At 39.6% G+C, this 18,952-nt stretch overlaps 1 protein-coding gene and 1 pseudogene across 2 annotated transcripts in view; one reads left to right on the top strand and one right to left on the bottom strand.

The window, feature by feature from the left end:
• kcnj3a (potassium inwardly rectifying channel subfamily J member 3a) overlaps positions 1-18,952 on the top strand; it is a 188,519-nt gene that overhangs the window by 41,168 nt on the left and 128,399 nt on the right. The gene's annotated exons all lie outside the window — the stretch shown is intronic.
• Positions 1,384-10,366, bottom strand: LOC132392204 (small ribosomal subunit protein uS10-like; annotated as a pseudogene).

Here is an 18,952-nt window from a genome sequence, read left to right as displayed (position 1 = left end):
ACACAGTAGCATCTATGGAGGGGGAGGAATTGTTGCAGTTTTGGGATGAGTGCTATTTCCTCACCAATCACAATTATTCATGTTTTTCCAACACCAGCACTGAAGCGGCCAAGACATTTTGATCTATAATAGATTTGGACAGAAGGTTGGAATGTGGAATTAGGTTAGTGATCAGCCATGATTTAACTGAATAGAAAAGTAATACATTTCCATTCATATGTCTTTATGATTCTCTTTTCCCATTTGGTGTTGTAGGCTTTTGGTAGGTTTATTAATACCCCTTGTGTTGTAAGATGGATGCCCCTAAAATTCTTCTATAATCTGATCCTCCAGATCAGAGCCAATTTGAGACCTTACAATTCTCGAGTCAGCATGGGCTATCCTTCATATTCGTTATGTGCAAATACTACCTTTTATCTGTAAACCACAAATACTTGAGTTTGTGGCTGCAAGAGTCTAGCTGAGTGAGGAAATATCATGTTCTTCAATTTCTGTTCGTTAGCCAAAGCCTGCTAATTGTAAGTTCTTGAACAACTGAAGAGAAAGTACAAACATATTACCATAGTGAAGAAGTGGGTTGGCTGTGCTAGCCTAATAGTACCTGCGTCCTGTAAATCAAAACAGATTTTGGGATTTGATTGGCGAGATATGAGAAGGGGGAGTGGGTGTACCTTGATTCTTTTAATTAGCTCTGTATTTATGTAGGTCATAGATTCTGAAGCACTGCCCTAGTACTGTAAACTATTTATTCACCACTGAGCACTATCCCTGTTCAATTGGTGTTGTAAACTTTGGCTATGTTCCGCCTTCTCCTCCAAGAGAGAATGGTGTTAAGAGATATATTAAACCCTGTGCACTGGAATTTTGATATACTTGCTAACTTTTTACTACCCTATCTTTCTTGAAATAGATCCTTGAATTTTTAATTTGAACTGAATTTTAATTATTTCCTATAACAGCAAACACACCAGTGAAATGCCTTGGAACATTTTTACTGTGTTAAATGGTATATGAATAACATAAAATATTTACTCTGCTGTTGAACAAAATCTTTAGTTTAACCCATGGATGTGAAAGAGGCATTGATAAGCCAGTAATGGTTTGGGTAATTTTATAATTCAGATGAATACATTCCCTGACCTATGGCCCTTTTGATAAGTAAGGAACTTTAGTGTAAATTGTATTAGTTTTTTGATATAAAATATAAGACTGTATTTGTTACTGACATTTATAACTGAGTATGTCTATATTTTTTGCTATTGTATCTCTGCTTCTAAATGGTTAACTGTCAGATGTATGTAATAGTTTTGCACTAGATGAGCATAAATTTTTAATGAATTTAACTGGTACAAACATATTGTCTATAAAATAACTTCTGTGGAATTTTATTTTTATTTCATTTCTGTAAGATTTAAGCATCAGCAATAGTAACCTCTACTTCAACACCAGGTTCGATGCTGATGGAGGTGATCTGTTAAACAATTTCTGAAGGGCTGTGCAAATCAATTAGGCGCTTATGGATCCACATTTGGAGACAATCCCAGGTTTTGGAACCCTCACCACAGGGGGTCTTTCTTGTTGTGATACGCAGTGTCTTGGTGGGCATACAAACAGGTCCCTTGACTTTCAGGTTCTTCTCTTTGGCACCACGAATTAGATCAGCACAAACTTTCTCAAATGATTTTACATTTCGGCTGGTCAAAGTAATTCTAATGCAGTGGATTGCAATCTCCTGTTCTACCAGTGCTTTGCTAGAGTCTTTAAATGCCACGGTGACTTCCTGACTGACTTATCCGTCGACTTTTCTGCTCCCTGTTGGGAACTTTGAAAGTGAGCGAATAGCGGTGAGTCAGGAGTCAGCGAGCCGATCATCCTGGGCCCTCGGTCACGGCTAAAGAGGATAACTTCTGGTTTATGTACTTTAAATTGCTACGTAAAGGGCAAAAAGGAATTCCTATATTGACATTGGCCCAGCATTTGCACCTAGCAGCAAACAAATTGAGCTGATTGTTGGGGGTGGGGGGGGATCTAGGAAAAAAGAAGTTCATCTGGTGTGCTCCAGCGGGCAAGAGCCTGCATGCCATGTTTATACTCTTTAGTAACAGGACTTTCTGAGTGGCAACTGGCACTTAATTAAAAAAAATACACCACACTGATCTTACAGAGCTGCTTAAAAGTAAATGACAGCCAGTGTAGTGTTTCCTGCCTTAGCTAGCTGTCAGGAGAGTACATGTTACTTCTACATTTGATTTACATGGAGTGATATGGTGACTTATCACCCAGAGGATGCTGATTTCTGGGCTAGTAGTTGTTAGTGTAGATTATTATTGTTAGCTTCTCTGACAGAAAGTCTTCTCACGTCTTCTCACTGACAGATTGACTCCAAAAGATAGGAGAGAAGCATGGTTTGTATATGACAATTACCATACCAGTTTGCTACTACAGGAATAATTTGCAATGGCATTTTTCTCACCAGTGCAATTGAGGGATGTCTCAATATTAAGATCACCATTGCACTCATACTAACACTCCTTACTAGGTGATCATAATCTTAGTAGCCACTTTATTAGGTTCCTCTTTTACCAAAGAAAATTTTAAAAAAAGTATATTGGTATAAAAAAAGTTTGGAATCTCTGCTCTAGAATCTGGAATCCCAGGAGATTGGCAGTTTCTGAGAGACTCAAACCATCCCTTCTGGCATCTACAATCATTTAGATCACATTTCTTCTCGTACTCTGATGTTTGGTCTGAACAACAATTGAGGCACTTGGCCATGTATGTGTGCTTTTATGCAATGAGCTGCTACTACATACTTGGCTGATTAGATATTTGATTAATGAGCAGGTTTACAGGTATACCTAATAAAGTGGACACTAACTGTATACATTTTCTCTGATTTTATTGACAAATCATCCTTCAATTACCTCTTCAAAATGTCTACATCTGAAAATTGACAAAAAATCTAAAGCTCCCTCCTTTCCACCAACCAGGGAAACAAACAGAACATTGAAAATGATAGGGAAACACCAGACAGGTTTGCGTGAGCGATGTCAGGAAGAGGAGTCAATAGAACATGTAATTCTGAGTTGCAGGAAATGTGGGATACAGAGAGAGATGATGAGAATTAATCTAAGGGAATTGGGGGTGCAGGAATTTACATTAAAAGGGTTACTGGGCATGGGTGAGAGAGCACAGGTCAGGGTGCTTTTAGCTTTCTTAACGGATACGAGTTTTTTATATAGGATATGATGGATAAGCAGGAATAGGGTACTAGGATGGCCAAAGACGGAAGGGTAAAGTGTAGATTTGGTGGGGGGTGTGTGTGAGGAAAAGAAAGAATAAATGTAAGTGTGGTGAACTACATACATCTGTCTGGACAGCGCATTCTAGGCATCCACGACTCGCTGAGTAAAAAACTTACCCTCACATCCCCTTTGAACCCACCCACTCTCATCTTAAATATATGCCCTCTGATATTAGACAGAAACAGGTACTCTCTGTTCACTCTATCTATGCCTCTCATAATCTTATAAACCTCTGTCAGATCTCCTTATCATCCTCTGGCACTCCAATGTACAAGTCATTATTGGCTGAGCAACTGAAATCACTACATTTCTACAAGGATCTCGAAAACCTGTTTTTGCCAAATGAAACTGAGCTACTACTTACAACAAGCTTCACTGGGACAGTGCGGGAGATCAAGGATAGAGAGGACAAAATGGAAATGGGATGGAAAAGACACGGGCATCCAGAAATTTAGAGACATTCTTCAAAGTGGTTTCCAAGTCAATAGGAAACAAATTCATGAGAAGCAAAAGAGGAACACTACATTTGTAGTACAAAATCTGCGTCACTGGAAGGAATGTTTGGTTCCCTGGTTCTTCTTCTTCTTGTTTTACGGCAGTTGGCACTCAACCTAATGGTGCATCACCACCACCTTTTGCTCCAGAGTGTAGATCAGAGGATAGACTTACTGATACACCATCAATAACTCTCAGAGATGTGAGGTGAGATATCGGCTTTTATTGGCTGGAAGAAAGAACAAGCAGCAAATAACCACCACACTACATCCTGGAGACTGAGGCTGGGGCTGTGTCAAATACATTAAAGGCTTTTAAATAGGTACATGGATGTAAGGAAGATGGAGGAATATGGACATGGCATAGATAGGAGAAATGAGTGTTAGTGTGTTTTTGATTTGTTTTTTAGCTGGTTTGGCACAATATTGTGGGCTGAATGGCCTGGTCCTGGGCTGTACCGTTCTATATTCTATTTCTAGTCTCCTGTTGTTTTCCCTCTTCTGTGCTGGAGTTTCAGATTTTAATTTGTTGCCTTCAGTTTAGACCTGTTTTGGATATACAGGTATGCTTCCATTTATCAATACGCAATTTATTGAGTTTTCAGAATAACACCACTGTTGCTTCAGAGTATGTGTCTTTGATTTCATAGAGTCATAGAACCAGAGGGCCACACAAAACAGAAAGAGGCCCTTCTGCCCAAATTGTCTGTACTGACCAGGTTGCTTAACTGATCATTTTTGTTTTGCCTTTTAAACTTTCCCGATGCGTGTACTGTCCATTGTACTGTCCAAATTGCTATACCTGCCTCTATCACTTCCTCTAGCAGTGTACTCCATATACTCTCTACACCTTGCGTGGAAAAAATTGCCCCGCAGGTCTTATTTAAGCCCTTGTCCTCTCACTTTAAAATTAAGCTCTCTGTTTATGAACGACTCTACCCTGGGGAAATACCCTGAGCTATATAGGTCAGACCCCACTTGGAGTACTGTGCTCAGTTCTGGTCGCCTCATAACATGAAGGACGTGGAAGCCATAGAAAGGGTGCAGAGGAGGTTTACAAGGGTTTACCTGGATTGGGGAGCATGCCTTATGAAAACAGGTTGAGTGAACTCGGCCTTTTCTCCTTGGAGTAACGGAGGATGTGAGGTGACCTGATAGAGGTGTATAAGATGATGAGAGGCATTGGTCATGTGGATAGTCAGAGGCTTTTTCCCCAGGGCTGAAATGGTTGCCACAAGAGGACACAGGTTTAAGGTGCTGGGGAGTAGGTACAGAGGAGATGTCAGGGATACGTTTTTTTACTCAGAGAGTGGTGACCACGTGGAATGGAATGGGCTGCTGGCAACTGTGGTGGAGGCGGATACGATAGGGCCTTTTAAGAGACTTTTGGATATGTACATGGAGCTTAGAAAAATAGAGGCCTATGGGTAAGCCTAGTAATTTCTAAGGTAGGGACATGTTTGGCACAACTTTGTGTGCAGAAGGGCCTGTATTGTGCTGTAGTTTTCTATATTACTAAAGGATTTATCTATGTTCCTCATGACTTTATGAACATCCATAAGGTCACCCCTCAGCCTCTTATGCTCCAGGCAAAATAAACTCTAGCCTCTCCAGGCTCTTCTTATAAGCCAAAACCTACACAGCTGACAAAATCCTTGTAAAATTTTTATGCCCTTTTACTAGTTTAATGACAGCCTTCCCATAGCAGGGTGACCAGTACTCCAAGCGTGGCCTTATCAATGTCTTGTACAGCTGTAACATGATGTCCCAGCTCCAGCACTCAATACTGTGAGTGATGAAGGCAAGACTGCAAAATACTGCCTTCACTAACCTGTCCACTTGAGTTGCCATTTCCAAGGAAGTGTGTAGCTATTCCTCTAGGTTTCTCTGTTCTACAACACTCCCCTCCCACCCCAGAGCTCTTCCATTTCACTGTGCAGGTCCTGCTCTGGTTTGTGTTACCAAAATCCAACACCTTGCATTTGTGTGATTTGCGGATCTATCTCTTGCTATAATGAATAGCATGCCACTCGTTGCTTATAGCAATTATTTCAAATGAAATACCCATTATACTCTTCACTCGGCCTTTCCAATTTGCAAAATTCTGCCTTACAAAACATTTTCTGGGAATGCACGCCTATAGTAATTATAGTATAGTAAGACACTATGGTAGTGTCTTGTGTTACTCACAAGCCTTTGCCACTCTCATTCCATCATCATCACTTGTGTCACTCAGTTTCTCCTGGTCATTCTAACACTGTTCTGTCTGTCCAACAACCTAACATCCACCCCACCCTGTCCTCTGTACAACCTAAAACTCATTTCCAACTTTTCTGAGTTTTGATGCAAGGTTATTTATCTGAGACATTAAATCTGTTTTCTTTCCATTGATGCTGCCTGACTGGGAGAGCAATTCCAGTATTTTCTGCTTCTATTTCAGATTTTTAACATCTGTAGTATCCTATCCATGAAATACAAACAAATTGATTAAAGTGCTTAGAATTTGCTGTGTGTTTATAAGGGATGGGTGAATATTGAAATAATTTTTATATTTACTAATATATTAAACAGTTATTCTTAATAATAGTTATATAAAACAGTTAACGCATAGAAAACATTAAGATAGCTGATTAATCTCAAAACAAGTTAAATGTATGTCTTTATTTGCATAGTGACTTTGTTTCTAATGAGAAAAACCTGTAAAGTGGAATTCACCAGGATTGGTCAATATGACTTGATTAAATAAGTTATTTCTATTGGGGTGTTCTAAAGGGCATAGCTCTGAGACAGCAAGCAGATGATTCATGCAGCTTTTCGCTAATGAACAAGTATTTGTTTGTGCCAGTACTGGAAAACGTAACCACAATGTGTTAGGATGCTGTTACTTATTGGCTATAGGAACAAATTAATGCTCCCTATCTTTAATGATTGCAATAAAAAATCTGCACCCTTAAATGCATCTATATTTTAAAACCATAAACAATAATGACCATATAAATTGATAATGGTCAGTGTCATAACTAATGCACAGCATATATAGAGGGCTGTTCGGTCCCTGAAATGTATCATACTGGATAATGCAATTGTGATGCTAAGAGCTGGTGTGTCTGCTTTATTAAAGCTGTCCAAATAATGAACCCTCAGTGCTGAAAATGGGCCTGGAACTTGTGGTGGTAATGTTGCAGAAATTACTGTGTAATTCCAACATTGTTTTCTGTTGGTTATCTATATTCTGTTAACCAGAGGAATTCAGATCATATACTGCTTCTATATGGGGCATAGTTTCTATCAATTCTACCAGAATTGATTTTATATCAACTTCATTTTTAATGCATTGTTGCTTAATCATGTTACTGAACCATTTTTTAATGTTTTCTTGTAGCATTCCTCAAACTAAATGATCGCTCATTGCATTGTTAAGCTCATTACTGAATTGGCAATCCTCAGACAATTTCTTCAATTCAGCCATATAAGCTGAAATGGGCTCACCTGCCTTTTGATTCCACTGTAGTCAGGAGTGGTTTTGGTGCTACGTGTATCTGAGCAAGATTCATGAAATCAGCAAAGCTCATTTCAGTTGATTTGGTTGGAAAAGTTAAACTTCTAAGCTGACTGTGTGCCTTTCCACCAATTGCACTCAGCAATATTGGTATTCGTTACTTATTTGCTATTCCATTTGCTTTAAAATACTGCTGGATTTGTTCAGTATACAACAGCCAGTTATCTGCTGTGCAGTCAGATGCTTCTATTTTAACGATGTAGTCAACCATTTCTGCTTTTTGAAATTTATCATTATTTTTGTCCACTACTCACTGTTTTTGAATGCATGGATTTCATACATTTTCTGCCTATTTTTTTAACTTAAATATCTCTGCCCTTTCCCAAAGAAACATAAGTTGTGCTTTAAAAAAAAACTTGAACATCTCTCTCCCCTTGCAAAAAGAAAGAAAGGTGTTACACTTCAAGAGTTAGGTAGATGTCTCAGGTTTGTTTTAAAGCTTCCTTGTCACCACTGTTCCAGAACTTCCAGAAACTGATTCGGTGAGGTGCACGCATACAATGTGGTGGCATGATGACATATGCTATTCATGTATTTTTACATTTAATTCATAATTAATTATGCAATCAAAGAATGCAGAATCACAAGACCGTAAGATATGGGTGAAGAATTAGGCCTTTTGGCCCATCAAGTCTGCTCCACCAATTCATTACGGCTGATCGAATTTTCCTCTCAGCCCTGATCTCTTGCCTTCTCCCCGTATTCCTTCTTGCCCTGACCAACCAAGAACTTATCAAGCTCTGCCTTAAATATACATAAATATTTGACCTCCACGGCTGCCAGTGGCAAAGAATTCCACAGATTCTCCACTCTCTGGCTAAAGAAATTCTTTCTCATCTCTGTTTTAAAAAGATGCCCTTCTATTCTGAGGTTGTGGCCTCTAGTCTTAGACTCCCCACCAAGGGAAACATCCTCTTCACATCCACACAATCAAGGGATTTCACCATTTGATAGGTTTCATTGAGGTCACCCCTCATTCTTCTGAATTGTAGTCAATACAGCCCCAGAACCATCAAACGCTCTTCATCTGACAAGCCATTCAATCCTGGAATCATTTTCCTGAAACTCCTTTGAACCCTCTTCATTTTCAGCACATCCTTTCTATGATAAGGGGCCTAAAACAGCTCTCAGTACTCCAAATGATGCTTCACCAGTACTTTGTAAAGTGTCAACATTACATCCTAGCTTTTATTTTCTAGTCCTCTTGAAATGAATGTTAATGTTGCATTTGCTTTCCTTACCACTGACTCAACCTGCAAATTAACCTTTAGGGAATCCTACTCAAGGATTACCAAATCCTTTGCACCTAAATTTTTTGCAGTTTCTCTCCATTTAGAAAATAGTCTTTCATTCATTTCTTCTACCAAAATGCAACAACCTGGATGTGGGGGTAGAAGGGTGGGTTGGCAAGTTTGAAGACGACACAAAGATTGGTGGTGTTCTGGATAGTGTAGAGGACAGTCGAAGATTGCAGAGAGACATTGATAGGATGCAAAAGTGGGCTGAGAGGTGGCAGATGGAGTTCAACCCGGAGAAGTGTGAGGTGGTACACTTTGGAAGGACAAACTCCAAGGCAGAGTACAAAGTAAATGGCAGGATATTTGGTAGTGTGGAGGAGGAGAGGGATCTGGGGTACATGTCCACAGATCCCTGAAAGTTGCCTCGCAGGTAGATAGGGTAGTTAAGAATGCTTATGGGATGTTAGCTTCATAAGTCGAGGGATAGATTTTTAAGAGAAGTGAGGTAATGATGCAGCTCTATAAAACTCTGCTTAGGACACACTTGGAGTACTGTGTCCAGTTCTGGTTGCCTCACTATCAGAAGGATGTGGAAGCATTGGAAAGGGGACAAAGGAGATTTACCAGGATGCTGCCTGGTTTAGAGAGTATGCAGTACGATCAGAGATTAAGGGAGCTAGTACTTTACTCTTTGGAGAGGAGGAGGATGAGAGGAGTCATGATAGAGGTGTACAAGATATTAAGAGGAATAGATAGAGTGGATAGCCAGCACCTCTTCCCCAGGGCACCACTGCTCAATATAAGAGGGCATAGATTTAAGGTAAGGGTGGGAAGTTCAAGGGGGATATTAGAGGAAGGTTTTTCACTCAGAGAGTGATTGGTGCGTGGAATGCACTGCCTGAGTCAGTGGTGGAGGCAGATACACTAGTGAAGATTAAGAGACTACTCAACAGGTATATGGAGGAATTTAAGGTGGGGGGTTATGTGTGAGGCAGGGTTTAAGGATCGGCACAACATTGTGGGCTGAAGAGCCTGTACTGTGCTGTACTATTCTATGTTCTATGTTCATATACTTCCTGATACTGTATTCCATCTTCCACATACTTCACACACTCCATGCCTCTGACACCCGGAACTTCCATCATACTGCTAGTGTCTTCCACAGTGAAGACTAGCGCAAAATATTTATTCAGTTTGTCCACTGTTTTGTTGTCCCCCATTAGTAGCTCACCAGCCTGGTTTTCCAGTGGGCTGATATCCACTCTCGCCATCACTTTCACTTTATGTAGATGAAAAAACTTTTGGTATCCTCTTTGACAATATATTTATCACACAATATATTTACAAAATCATTCAAATATTGCTGAAATGCTAAATGCACAACAATCCACATCCTAAATAAAGATGAGTAAGGGAAAGGAAATAGAGAGCCTAGTGACATAGTGTCATGACAACAACCTTACCCTAAGTGTCAGCAAACTAAAAGAGCTGCCGTTGACTTCAGGAAGTTGGGGGTGGGGGGTGGGTGGATGGAGTGCACATGTTCCTGTTTGCATCAGAGGTCCTGAGGTTGAGAGGGTTAAGACCATAAGACATCGGAGCAGAATTAGGCCATACAGCCCATCAAGTCTCCTCTGCCATTCCATCATGGCTGATCCCGGATCCCACTCAATCCCATACACCTGCCTTCTCACCATATCCTTCCATGCCCTGACCGATAGGGAAATGTTCAACTTCCGCCTTAAGTACACCTACAGACTTGGCCGCCATTGCAGTCTGTGTCAGACTGCTACTTTCTACTTTGCTACTTTCTGGCAAAAAAAAAATCCTCCTGACCTCTGTACTAAGGGTCATCCCTCAATTTTGAGGCTGTGTCCTCTAGTTCTGGATACCCCCACCGCAGGAAACATCCTCTCCACATTCACCCTATCTAGTCCTTTCAACGTTTGGTAGGTTTCAATGAGATCCCCCTGCATTCTTCTAAATTCCAGAGAGTACAGGCCCAAGGTGCCAAATGCTCCTCGTATGTTAACCCCTTCATTCCTGGAATCATCCTTGTGAACCTCCTCTGGATTCTCACCAATGAAAACACATCATTTCTGAGATTTGGGGCCCCATATGGGGTTAGGAGCTTCAAGCTCCTAGGTGTGAACATCTCCAGTCGCCTGCCCTGGTCCAACCACATCAAGCTCACCAATGCCTCTACTTCTCAGGAGGCTGAAGAAATTTGATACATCCCCTTTGACTCTCACTAATTTTTATCAGTGCTCCGTGGAAAACTCCCTATCTGAATGCACCACGACTTGGTAACTGCTCTACCTGTAGCAGCAAGAAACAGCAGAGAGCTGTGGACACAGTTCAGCCAACCTGCTGTCCATGAGCTCTGTCTACACTTCTCACTGCTTCAGAAAAGCAGTCAACATAATCAACAATCCCACCCGCCCTAGACCTTTTCTTCCCCCTCCCTGGAGGCAGAAGATGCAAAAGCCCATACCACCTGGCTCGAGGGAGCTTTTAACCCTTTGTTATAGTACTGTACCCTATAACATTGTTATAAGAACTGTACTCTAGAACGATATAATTTGACTCAACCTCTCATTATACCTCATTGTGACCTTGCATCCTATTGTCCACCTGCAGTGCATTTTCACTTTCAGTGTAACACTTTATTCTGCACTCCTGCTATTGCTTTACCTCAATGATCTGTTGTAGTGAATGGATCTGTAAGGGTGGTGTGCAAACCACCACACCTTGGTACACGTGACAATAATAAACCAATTTACCAAAATGCTGGAAATGGTCAACAGGTCAGGCAGCATCTGTGGAAGGAGGACAGTGTTAGTTTCAAACCAATATCCTTTTCTGGGGCTGCCCAGCAAAATCCTTGCTGTGTTGATTTGACACAAACGACGCCTTTCACTGTCTGTTTCGATGTACATGTGACAGAAAAGGCTAATCCTGAAAATATTCTTCTCCCCAGGCTTCCACAACCCTCTCAGGTAGAATGTTGATAGCCCAAGGGGAGAAGGGCCAGAGGGCAGCAGGTTAGAGTGTTATCAGAAGGCTAAGTAGGCTGCCTCTTGTTTTGAGAATGATCTCCAGTTCAAGCCCAGGAAATATATGTACTTCAATATTAAGAACATGGAATAATATGAAAATATCTGGAATAATATTGAATCTTCTTTTGAACACATCTTAACTAAGATAATGTCTGGTTGTTTCAGACCTGAGACAAACCATCTTCAGATTGTGCAAAGAGCACTTGGTGTTCTAATTTCCATTGTGATCATGGAGATGCTTCAGTAATTCCATCAGTGGTCAAAGTTGAAAATAAACTTGTTATCAAAGGAAATGTCTTCACTAAATCTTCAGGAGGAACATTGATTTTCACTGTTACAGTTAAAGATACCCTGTTGGTTTTGATCCAAAGTCCTCTGAATTGGAAAATAGATATTATTTTCTGAGGCAAACCTGTATCCAGCTGACTTTAGCTGAAAACCTGCTGCCTCCAGGGTGGGATATGAATTTTTCTTTCCTGGGGCAACTGCCACATTGATCATATGGTATCCCTTAGTTACCATGAGGTATTTGATGCCAAAGTATTTTGTGTACCTTTTGCTCAACACACAAACGTGAGTAAGTATTGATATAAATATTTACCTGAATTTGATGCTTGGTAGAAAGGGTTCTTTGCTCACAGCAATTAGCAAGAAACATTTTTCCAATAGCAGAGTATGCAAACTGATGGATAGATGACATACAGTTGGAATTGTTCAGCACATCAGACAAAACCCATGGCAAGGTAAATAGAATTAATGTTTCGGGATGATTTCACAGTTGCTGCCTGAGCAACAGGAATTAGAATCGGAATCGGGTTTAATATCGTAGGTATATGTTGTGAAATTTGTTGTCTTCACAGCAGCAGTATGATGCATTACATAATAATAGAAAATAATGTACAAAATTTTTTAAAAAGGCACAAGTAGTGGGGTAGTGTTCATGAGTTCAATGTCCATTCAGAAACTGGATGGCAGAGGGAAGAGGCTGTTCGTGATTTGTTGAGTGTGTGCTTTCAGGCTCATGTACCTCCTTGCTGATGGTAGCCATGAAAAGAGGGCATGTCTTGGTGATGGGTCCTTAATGATGAATGCTGTCTTTTTGAGGCATTGCTCTTTGAAGGTGACCTGGATGCTACAGAGGCTAGTGCCCATGATGGACATGACTAAGTTTACACGTCTCTGCGATTTATTTTGATCCCGTGCAGTTGCCCTACCATGTCAGACAGTGATGCCGCCAGTCAGAAAATCAGTAGAAATTTGTGAGTGAATTTGGTGACATTCTCAGACTCTTAATGAAATTGATATAAGTTGTCGTGCCTTCTTTGTAGCTGTGTTGAGATACTGGGCCCAGGATAGATCCTCACAGGTGTTGGCATCCAGGAATTTGAAACCCATGCAACTGGGAGAACATGCAAACTTCACGTAGATATCGCTAAAATTCTTGGATCCCTGACACTGGAGGCAGCAGGTTTTTGAGTTTTGCTGTTGTGCCTTTGCCAACCTGATGACTATATACACCATTGTTTTATTTTTATCAATTTATTATTATGGATCAAATAATATTGGGCAGTATTATTTTGGTGAATATTCTGGAAAAATCGCAATGCACCTTAGAGAAAACAGGAAGATGGAAAATATTGTGTGCTGCTTTGTTAGTCCAAGTTTTCCCTTGAAGTATAATTCACTTATAAACATTAATAAAAAGTAAATAAAATCATCGCTCAATTTAGGTTTGAGATAATTCTTTGAATAGATTTACCTTTGATGTGGTCACCTTGAAGGGTTTTTGGGTCTTGAAATTACTTAAAATGAGTTTTTCTTCTTTGATGGAAAGAAATAAAAATATGGTGTCACTTCTATGTAAATTTAGTAAATTGTTATTCAAATTATACTTCACGATTTAAAAAGTCAGTGAGAGGATCAAAGCCACTACATCAGAGGATTTGTGCCTCAAACTTTGTCAGATCTAAACTGTTTATATTTATTCATCTGAATTGTAGAGCAATTGTCATTTTAATAACAAGGTGCACAATTAGAATTTTTAAAATAGATTTTCCATTAAAGCATCAAGCTCTTTTATTCTGTTAATCTGTAGATATTGTAATTTATAATGATACAGTGTCTACTTTATTGCTAAAACATTTGGAGTCATTCGGCCTGAACGAATCGAAAGCTGGAAGCAAGATTTAGATTCATAGAGCGCATTGTTGTTAAGAAAACAGTTTTGTTTGGTCATGGCACTGCACTATAAATGGACATCTGTAACGTGTGTCACGCTGAAAGCTTGATGAAAGCTGAGGAGATAAGCAGTTAATGCCCACTGGACATACACAGATGATATGTCGAACTGTAGTATGCTGCCCCTTTTGGAGCTTAACTCCCAAGCTAATCCTTTCCCTTTACACAGCTGGGCATGCTTTGAAAACTGGAGAAAAATACTGAAGATTTAGGTTCTAAATCTAGTGGCAGTAACAGCAGAAATCCATTGTTTGATAATATTTTTCTAGATTTCTGAGAAGTGTATAAAGTTAACAAGAGTAATGAACCAACAGATAGGGGACATTGCACCGACAGAGACTTCTGCACAAAGTAATTGCTTTCTGACTTTGTTTTATTAGGAAAGAGCACATTAGTGAAAATGAAAAAAGGGATGCTGAACAGCATAGTCTACTGAAGGAGAGAGTAGTCTCTCAGAAGGTCCTCCATATCTAGTTAGTATTAAAGAGCACCAACCTAACTGAACTTGAAAAGGAGACCCAGCAGCAGAGCATATCCTGGGAGAACATCAAAGGCATTTGCTTTGGAATAAGGAAATCCTCTCTGCAACCTGTCTTTTACTGAAACTACAATTGTAACCTCAGGAAACTTACTGCTCGTAGCCGTGGTCATGTATTTTTTGAACTTGGGCTCCTGCTAGGCTCCAGTTTCACAAAGATTGCAATGTTTCTTATAGCTCAGGATGGAATTTATTATGTGTATGTTCAGTGATTTGGAACTCCTACTCGTTAGACATTCCAGTGCCTCAACATCCAGCGGTATCTGTTCATGGGCCGAGAATCATGAGTGTCAACACCTGATCATTTCTATCTACATCAGAAGTCCAGCAGCAAAGCTAAGAGTGCCTTTTGGATCATGAGTATTATCAACTATGGCTTCAATGCGCATGCAAGCATAAAGAGATAGTCTGAAAACAAGCCTGCTTCCTACTGATAGGAGAATGGGCAAAAGCAGTTACTGGCACCTTAAAACCAGCCACTTTGGGCAAATGGATCTCATCAGCCATGGTTGGCAGCTTATCTAGTAGGAAGAAAACTCTGATGTCAAACCTCCACTCCCTTGCACTCATGGGGAAGGCTTCAGGAGTAAACCCCAAAGGAAAGATCAAGCGCTGGAGTCCTTAAGACAGTCCCACATTGAGTTCAATACTGACTGGCAATTCCTGCGATGCTGCTGCTGCCAAAATGTATCAGTCTGTTGTTCCTTTGGGTTCATCAGATGTGTAGAGGTGGAGAGCTCGCTGTATGGGTAACAGCTTTCTCTCCATGTTGTGCTGCCTTGGATTGTGCATCTAGATGCAATCTCTGTGGCCGACCCTGACTGACGGAGGCCGTATCATCATCACTGTTTACGTGTGCTGTGCACTACATGCATTTACAATTATATTTTATTAACTTATTTGTGTTAATAATTTATTTTATGTGCTGTGTCTGATATATGTTTTGTGGGTGCATTGTGGTCTGGAATAACATTTCATTTGATTGTATATATGTACAGTCAGATAACAATAAACTTGAATTTGAAATAGTGACCCTTGATTCTAGATTCACCTGCCTATGTTTTAGTCAAATTGCTTTTCACTCTTCTAAACTCCAGTGGCCACAGGCCTTGTATGTCAAACCACAGAAGACAAACTGCCTATTCATGATACTAATCTTTTCTCAACTGCTTTCAATATACTTACACCCTTTCTTAATAAAGAGGTTGGAGTTGCATACATTACTTCAGCTGTGGTCTTACCAGTGCCCTAATAACTCAAACATAATCTCTTGCATTCACATCTCTTATTCTGAGAGCTTTACTTCATATGTCTTTTGAAAATAATGTTCACTGCCACAATGGATAATTTCACATATTATTTGCTCTATCTTTGCTCATTGATAAGAGAAATAGATAGTGGAGGAGCTGAGTGTTTCTTTTAATCTTTCTGCTACAGAGGTCAGTAAAGCTGTCCAAACATTAGCAAGAAAGAAAATGCAGGGTGAGAATAGAGTAGAAAAAGAAAAGTGAAGCTGTGCATCTTAAAGGAAGAGACTTGATTGTCTTTAGGGGGCAAAGGAATATTTGTTCAAACTTTACAGTTGTGTTGTTTGCCCATCGATAAAGTAAATGAGTTTTGAAGAAGTCAGCAATAAATAATTGATATATGCTGTATATAATAATAACCAGATCTTAGATTCACATGAGCAGGGGAATATTTGTTCAACCCCTCAAGCCTACTCCACTGTCCATTCCCAAACTTTTTTATACCATCGACCCCCTATCAGCAACCAAGGGTCTACAGACCACAGGGTGTGAACCCCTGATTCACAAGCTGGTAAACAATGCTGAGTTACATCAGTCATCTAACTGTTCAATCATGACTGATAGATCTCAGCATTGTTTACTGCCTTGTGATCCATATTTCTTGATACCCCTAGCAAAACAATTTAGTTTAATTATTATTGCTGATGTTGTTAATGGGATTAGAAACATAATTAATTTGTTGCAGAAGTGATAATCAAGGAACATGGCAACTGTAATGAGAAGAACAAAAAAATGGTAATAAAACTCTTTAATAATACATACTTATTTGTGTTTAATTAAACTTGACAGATTAGTTTATCTAATGCTGTAGACTAGGAGCATCATGGAGCATTCTTTTAAAGGGTTTATCAGTGGATGGAAAATGATTATTAGAACTAAAAATAGCTGTCTTAAAACACTGTTGTCAGTGATGCGCTGGTTGACTTTATAATGTGACACTTGGATTGATACAAGAATTATGCACTTACCATTTACGAGGAATTCTGATAAATGAAACTGGCAACATGACTGTCACAAGTTAGCTTTTGATCATTGAACAAAACTAAAGATAGCATTGTATGATTAAAATACTGTTTTGATATGGTTAGCATTATATTGTAGAACAATACGGTTACAAAGTGGATTGTAAATTATCTTTAATATTTGGACGCTTTAAATGCTCAAGGAAATCTTCAATTGGGTTGTTGTAAATGCCCACAAAATTATTGGCTTTGCAAAGGTCGTAAATGGGCAATTGTTTTTTTCTCGCTGATGATGGTGGATTTTGCCTGGGGTAACACACTAGCATATTCTGCCAAAACACCACTAATAAATATTTTTAGTTTTAAAGTCTACTAAAAGAAAACCCCCACCTACCCTTGGCAATCAAGTGCATATAATAGGTTTAGGACAGGATGTTTCCACTAATTCTGTGTACTTTGGTGTACATCTCCCCAAGTGTTCACAAGAATGCTTATCATTGTTTCTGAGGTACAGCTTACCAGAGCAGAGAGATAAGAGCATCTGAAATCTTTTTTTTCTCTCGGTCTTTTACTTTGTGTAAGATTTGTACTTCAAATCCAGTTATCTGAGTGCACTTAACAAACAAAAATCAGACAATGCATCTGAGTATGCAGGACTGCCAAATATCGCACTGATACATAGATCAAGGCTGCTTTAAGGATCTATTGGAGAGCTCCTCAATAGTAAACATCCCTTTTATGTATATCATTGCGTACTCCATTAATACTGGGAAAAGAATCCTAGTCACCACTAGTTATCTGTAGATTGCACATGAACCATGTTCCCATAACCTATGGACTCACTTTCAAAGACTCTTTGTCTCATATTCTTAATAATTGTTGCTTATTTATTATTATTATAATTATTATTTGTTTTTTCTTCTTTCTATATTTGCAGAGTTTGTTATATTTTGCATATTGGTTGGTGTGGTCTTTCATTTATTCTATTATGGTTATTGAATTTAGTGAATACAGCCACAAGAAAATGAATACAGATTGAAGAGGAGGAGGTGCTTGCTATCTTGACACAAATCAGAGTAGATAAATCCCTAGGATCTGACAGGGTATTCCCTCAGACCTTGAAGGAGACTAGTGTTGAAATTGCAGGGGCACTGGCAGATATATTTAAAATGTCAGTACCTACGGATGAGGTGCCAGAGGATTGGAGGATAGCTCTTGTTGATCCGTTGTTTAAAAGTAATCTGGGAAATTATAGGCTGATAGGTTTGACATCGGTAGTAGGTAAATTAATGGAAGGAGTATTAAGAGATAGGATCTACAAGTATTTAGATAGACAGGGACTTATTAGGGAGAGTCAACACGGCTTTGTGTGTGGTAGGTCATGTTTAACAAATGTAGTTTTTCAAGGCTGTTACAAGAAAAGTGGATGAAGGGAAGGCAGTGATTGTTGTCTACATGGACTTCAGTAAGGCCTTTGACAAGGTCCCGCATGGGAGGTTAGTTAGGAAGATTCAGTCGCTAGGTATACATGGTGAGGTAGTAAATTGGATTAGACATTGGCTCAATGGGAGAAGTCAGAGAGTGGTAGTAGGGGATAACTTCTCTGAGTGGAGGCCTGAGACTGGTGATGTGCCACAGGGATCAGTGCTGGGTCCATTGTTATTTGTCATCTATATCAGTGATCTGGATGATAATATGGTAAATTGGATCGGCAAATTTGCTGATGATACAAAAATTGGAGGTGTAGTGGACAGTGAGGAAGGTTTTCAAAGCTTGCAGAGGGATTTGGACCAGCTAGAAAAATGGGCTGACAAATGGCAGATGGAGTTTAATACAGACAAGTGTGAAGTGTTGCACTTTGGAAGGACAAACCAAGGTAGAGCATACAAGGTAAATGGTAGGACACTGAGGAGTGCAGTAGAACAGAGGGATCTGGGGGTACAGATACATAATTCCCTAAAAGTGGCATCACAGGTAGATAGGGTAGTAAAGAGAGCTTTTGGTACATTGGCCTTTATAAATAAAAGTATTGAGTATAAGAGTTGGAATGTTATGGTGAGGTTGTATAAAGCATTGGTGAGGCCAAATTTGGAGTATTATGTGCTGTTTTGGTCACCAAATTACAGGAGGGATATTAATAAGGTTGAAAGAGTGCAGAGAAGGTTTACAAGGATGTTGCCGGGAGAAACTTAGAAACTTAGAGAAACTTGTTGAGAGTTGAGAAACTTAGCCATACAGTCATAAGCATAAAG

Source organism: Hypanus sabinus, chromosome 4 (assembly GCF_030144855.1).
Source record: "Hypanus sabinus isolate sHypSab1 chromosome 4, sHypSab1.hap1, whole genome shotgun sequence".
In the NCBI taxonomy this organism is placed as follows: Eukaryota; Metazoa; Chordata; class Chondrichthyes; order Myliobatiformes; family Dasyatidae; genus Hypanus; species Hypanus sabinus.
Note: the sequence above shows the minus strand (reverse complement) of the source record. Positions and strands in the feature narration are given on the sequence as shown.